Raw genomic sequence first — 6,588 nt, forward strand, 5'->3', positions numbered from 1 at the left:
AATACCCAATAGACAATTGAACATATATTTCTGGAAAGTTGTGAAAGGATTTCCTGGAGCTATTTTAGAGATTAAAAATAAACTTTGTATGTTGGTCTACTACTATTATCCCTTATTTACAATTGTAGATTAAATGGTAGTAGGCTTCAAATATTAAATTTCCTCAAATCTAAGAAGTAGTTTCCACAATTTAACAGTTCAGTTGAGATGTGTATTACATCCATGTGTACATTTAACATGACAGTATTCCTTTCTTTATGAAAAGCTGGTGTTAAATTAATGTAGCATCCTCAAATTGATGGCATCTTAAAATAGAGGAATTATGATGAACTGCAAACCTTTGACCTGCTGCTTCCAGGAGTAGATTTTAATCGATTAGGTAAGGCTATTTTCAGTCCAGACCCAATCAAGAAGTTTCTGTTTATCTTTCTGCAAATGCTGTTCCACTTCCACTCTTACCCATCTCAGAAAAAGTCACCACCATCCAACCGTTTGATCAACTTAGAAACCTGACAGACATTTCTGATTCCTTCTGCCTCCTTATCGACAGTATTTAGTTCATTGCCATATCCCACTGAATCTACCTTCAAAATATGACTCAAGCACATCTCTACTACCACACCACCCCAGATCAAGCAACCATCATCATGTACTAGGACTTATTTTGATAGCCTCTGAGCTGGTCTCCTTGCTTCCACTCAGGCCTTCATGCTATGCACTTGCAGCCAAAGGATATTTTTAATGTAAGCTACATCATATTATTCTCCTACTTAAAATTCTTCAAATTCCCATTGAACTTAGAATAAAATCCAAAATGACATCACAGCCTTCCATGAATTTCAAGCCTCTGTCAACCTCTTTAACCTCATCTTGCATCACTCTCCACTTTGTTCCATTAAAACTCACTTTAAGTTTTCCTAAGTCCTCTCCCTCCTCAGAACCTTCTCCATGCTATTCTCTCTGCCTAGCCTACTCTTCTCCCCTCTCTTCCCCCAGTTCATTCAGACTTATCTCTTAGGTCTCAGCTGAAAGTGTCATGCCTTCAGAGAAAATTTCCCTGACCTTCCCACACAAACTAAATCATATTTATCCCCATTATTTCCTCTGACTCCATCCTCTCTTTTTATTTAAAGCAATTATCAACATCTCTAATATATATCAATATGTTCATGTATATACCAGAGGTGCCAAAAAATGTATACAAGTGGACACTTTGGTAAGCGTTGCTCAAGCAGTAGTTTGCCATTATCAGAAGCGTCTGGACGCTGATGGAACCACTTTGAGCACCTGTCACTGCAGAAGTCAAACGTGACTTGTATTCATCTTTTGTTATCGGTATATATTGAGTATTATAATTTTAATAGTTTTTCCTTTCTTAAAATGTTTATACATTTTTGGCACCCTCTGTATATACATATACATGTGTGTATGTGTGTTTGTGTGTATATACAGTGTATATATAAAGGTACATTTTTAACAAGTTCCCTAGGTGATTCGCATGCACACTAAGGTTCAAGAATTCATGTTTCTAGTCCTTAGTACTCTGTCTCTCTGAATGCAGTTTAGACCAAGGTTTACTGTCTGCACGTGGCAAAGGGGTTATATACTGTGAAGCAGCAGAGGCTACCATGTCACCCTAGTTCTGTCCCAACGTTTCACACTGGGCTCAATTCTTAATTACCATAGCCTGAGGGTGGCAGTGTCTTCCAATTTGTCAACAGCTCACATCCTAGCCTCCACTCTGAAAAATTATACAAATGTACAACAGGGACATTCTGTGCTCCCTCTTGACTCTGAGTTGGAAATGGAAAGCTCACCATCATCATAAGGGCTTCCACAGAAAATGTCGCCTGAATAAAGTACTGAGCAACCACAGTCACCAATGTCCATTATGAATCCTTGCACAGAAAGAATTCTAGATGGAATCCACCAATTTAACAGTCTCTCACTACCCAAAATATGGTTCCTGAACCAGAAAAATCAGCATTATCTGGGAGATCTTGTTAGAAACACAGAATCTTGAGCCTTACCTGAGACCTTGTGAATCAGAATCTGAAATTTTTTATCAAAATTAACAGATGATACATACGCACACTAAAGTTTCAGAGCCATCACCTTAAGAAAATATCTGCTCATACAGGTCTTATTTAACTACTTGTTTTTTCCTATTTTCGCTAGAAAAAATCCCAAGTCTGCAAACACTTTGCGTAAATGTTTTTTAACATTTGAATTACATATCTTGTGTCCTCATCTAAGTGTGCGGTGAATCCTGAAGAAAAAATTCTATCAATATTCCATGTGCCTTAGATAAGAAAAATAATCACGTTATATATGAAATTCATCTGTTTTTATAAAATTCTTCATAAATCTGACTCAGTTTCTTATTCTTGCTATCTTCTACAAGGTCAAGTTCATAAAATTTAGGACTGTTACATTGAACAGAATTGTTTCTCCACAGCATTTCTCAAAATCAATGAAATTTTGTAAATATATTTTATATACCCAATAGCTATACTCTCACTATATTCAATATCCAATTGATAAAATAAATTACAATCATTTAATCATAAAATTAAAGAAGCATGTGCTAAAGACCAATGAAATCAAATTCTGCCAACTCTTGAAAATTAAAATGATTATAAGAATATGTAACTGAAACTTGTATTGATATAAATTACTAACTACAACAACATAAGAGAAGCAATTTCTGAACTGCAAATATAGTTATATTGTTAATTAAAACAGGTAAAACAAAATCTCTTAGCTAATGCTAAGTCATTAACTGATTTAAAATATTTGTGTTTTGCTCTGTAATTTTCTATGTTAATTTGATATTCAGGACTTGATTAAATTTACATTACACGTAAGCATAGACATTAAATTCAGCTCCTACATTATGCTTATAAAGAAATGCAACATGCAATAAAATATAGAGATATTTTAGAATAAATTGTAATTATCTGATTTTTTTCCTTTATGCATTAATATATTTTTATAAACATTTGTTGTTTTGCTCAGGTTCAAAGGTTTCTCAAGTAACACCAATTAACTGCATAAAATATACTTTTTAAATGGCTTTGATGTAATCACCTAACTAAAGAATTTTGTACTGGATGATGGTGTGCATCAATAAAATCATGCTTTCTTTTAGATGTATGGTTTAAAATAACCAGAACTTTTAATGCAGTTCAGCTCACAACACATAATATCTATTTAGGCCCGATGATATCTGTTTAGGCTCGGCCCTTGTAATATGAGTCGTTATAATCCCTGCCCAAGAATTTATGGAGCAAACATCCTGATCACTACAATAGTTCCCATTTATTCATCACAATCTACTAAGTGTCAAGCACTCTACTCAGTGTCTTACATATGTGATCTCATTTGAATCCTACAACTTATGAAGTTGTATTATTACTCAAAATGTGAGGTAAGATCATTGAAACAAAAAGGTTAAATGACTTGCCCAATTTTTCACTGAACACAAGGGGCAAAGCCAGAATTTGAACTTAAAATTTCAAACTTTGCCTCTTTACACCCTCCATGATGCTTCAATGGAATGTTAGAATATATATGTTGAACACTTATTCTGTGTAAGACACTGTACTCAACTTCAAAGAGGATTCAGGATGAATGAACACAATCTTTACACTCAAAACAGTTTTAATCACTTAGCATAATGTTCTCTAGTTCCATCCATATTGTTGCAAAGGGTACTATTTCCTTCTTCTTTATAGCTGAATAATACTCCATTGTGTAAATGTACCAAAGTTTCTTAATCCAGTCATCTACCGATGGGCATTTTGGTTGTTTCCAAGTCAGCTATTGTGAATAACGCCGCAATGAACATAGGGGTACATATATTTTTTCGGATTAATGTCTTGGAATTTTTTGGATAAATACCTAAGAGTGGTATTGCTGGGTCATAAGGTAGTTCCATTTTCAGATTTTTGAGGTACCTCCATACTGATTTCCATAATGGCTGCACCAGTCTGCAGTCCCACCAGCAGTGCACCAGGGTTCCCTTTTACCCACAGCCTCGCCAGCATTTGTTGTTTGTTGATTTATTGATGATAGCCATTCTGACCGGGGTGAGGTGGTATCTCATTGTGGTTTTAATTTGCATTTCCCTAATGCTAAGTGATGTTGAACATTTTTTCATATGCCTGTTGGCCATTTGTATGTCCTCTTTGGAGAAACGTCTCTTCATATCCTCTGCCCATTTTTTAATTGGGTTGTTTGTTTTTTTGGTGTTGAGTTGCATGAGCATTTTATATATTTGGGATATTAATCCCTTATCTGATATATCATTATCAAAGTGAAATAAGTCAGTCAGAGAAAGACAAATATCATATGATCTCACTTATACGTGGATTCTAAGGAACTGAATGGATGGGAGAAGTGGATGGAGATAGTCTCAGAGACACAGAGAAAGAACTGAGGGTTGTTAGTTGGGAGAGGGTGGGGATGAAGGAGAAGGGGAAGGGATGAGACAATACAAATTGGTAATTGTAATATGGCCTCAGGGATAGAAAAAGACACTCCGAGGAATATAATCTATAATGTTGTAAGTATTTCTTAGGGGGCCAGATGGACCCATGTCCTTTTGGGGAGTCCACTTCATAGTCGATGTAGAGGCCTGACCACCACATTGTATTTCTGAAACTGATGTTGAATAATACTGTATGTCAACTATAATTATATATATACATATAGTCTTGGGACATGGAGTAGAGAGCGAGAACGGATTCAATGGAATTGTAATAGATAAGCATGATATCGGGGGTGGGAGGGCAATAGATGGGGGGAGGGGGGTTGTTACCTGGTGAGGGTGAAAAGGGTAACTATTGTATTGTTCTGTACACCTGAAACTAACAATAAAAAAAATAAGTTATAAAAAAAAAGTTTTAATCTAATTGAGGTAGATAATAGGAGTAAAATATGTGCATAATTAGTTTTATTACTCACAAGAATGTAGGTAAATTACACTTTTTATTAATGCTTTGTTTTAATCCAGAATGGGAGACGGTCATTATAAATTATAAAATACTACAATAGATCTATAATAATTATCTTATTTTGGGTTCCTTTACAAGCTGAATCTCAGATAAGAAATCTAGTAAAAGAGTTTATTTGGTAAAATGGACCTCATCAAAATTTAAAATGTTTCCTCTGTTAAGAGCATGAAAAGACAAGATGCGGACAGTGACAAAACATTTGGAAGCCATATATCTGGCGAAGGACTAGTATCTATAATATATAAAGAACACTGAAAACTCAACAGTAAAAAATGAACAGTTCAACTAGAAAACAGGCAAAAGACATGAACAGATATTTCAATAGAGAGGATGTAGAGATGATAAATAAGCACATGAAGATATGTTTGCCGCGTCGCCTGGTGCCTGCGCCACCCACACCTCCTCGCCTCTCCTCTCCCAGCTGAAGCTCGGGGCACCAGAGTGAGAAGCGGGGACTATGTTCCGACGCAAGCTGACGGCCCTGTACTACCACAACCCTACTGGCTTCAACTACAAAGATGAAACAGAATTTAGAAACTTTATTGTTTGGCTTGAAGACCAGAAAATCAGACACTACAAGATTGAAGACAGAGGTAATTTAACAAACATCCACAGCAGTGAGTGGTCCAAGTTCTTTGAAAAGTATCTCAGAGATGTTAGTTGTCCTTTCAAGGTTCAAGATCGACAAGAAGCAATTGACTGGCTTCTTGGTTTAGCTGTTAGACTTGAATATGGAGATAATGCTGAAAAATACAAGGACTTGGCACCTGATAATACAAAAAATGCTGACAATGCAGCTAAAAATGCAGAGCCATTGATCAATTTGGATGTAAATAATCCTGATTTTAAGGCTGGTGTAATGGCTTTGGCTAACCTTCTTCAGATTCAGCGTCATGATGATTACCTGGTAATGCTTAAGGCAATTCGCATTTTGGTCCAGGAGCGCCTGACACAGGATGCAGTTGCTAAAGCAAATCAAACAAAAGAGGGCTTGCCTGTTGCTTTAGACAAGCATATTCTTGGTTTTGACACAGGAGATGCAGTTCTTAATGAAGCTGCTCAAATTCTGCGATTGCTGCATATAGAAGAGCTCAGAGAGCTACAGACAAAAATTAATGAAGCCATAGTCGCTGTTCAGGCAATTATTGCTGACCCAAAGACAGACCATAGACTGGGGAAAGTTGGAAGATGAACATTTTAGGAGTTCAGCCTCTCACCTACTTAGTACAATTGGGCACCATGTACGCTCTGGCATGTGTTTGGAAATCAAATGTCACATTTTCGAGGGAAGAATCCCAGAAAATTGACTTATGTTCTAGAGATTTATCATCATTACTTTTTCTTTAATAAAGTTTGGGAAAGTGAAAAAAAAAAGATATGTTCAACATCATTATCCATAAGAGAAATGCAAATTAAACCCACAGTGAAATATCACTATACACCTATCATAATGGCTACAATATAAAATAAGGACAGCAACACCAAATGCTGTGAAGAAACGATCATTCATATGTTGCTGGTGGAAGTATAAAATGGTACAACCACTCTGGAAAATTTTCATGAATTATTT

General features: G+C 35.9%; 1 pseudogene across 1 annotated transcript; it reads left to right on the forward strand.

Moving 5' to 3' along the window:
• The first annotated feature begins 5,389 nt into the window (after positions 1-5,389).
• On the forward strand, positions 5,390-6,359 carry LOC109372983 (UPF0568 protein C14orf166 pseudogene; annotated as a pseudogene). The gene has a single exon (XR_002122136.1). The product of XR_002122136.1 is annotated as a UPF0568 protein C14orf166 pseudogene (transcript).
• Positions 6,360-6,588: the final 229 nt, after the last annotated feature.

Source organism: Hipposideros armiger, unplaced genomic scaffold, assembly GCF_001890085.2.
Source record: "Hipposideros armiger isolate ML-2016 unplaced genomic scaffold, ASM189008v1 scaffold_682, whole genome shotgun sequence".
In the NCBI taxonomy this organism is placed as follows: Eukaryota; Metazoa; Chordata; class Mammalia; order Chiroptera; family Hipposideridae; genus Hipposideros; species Hipposideros armiger.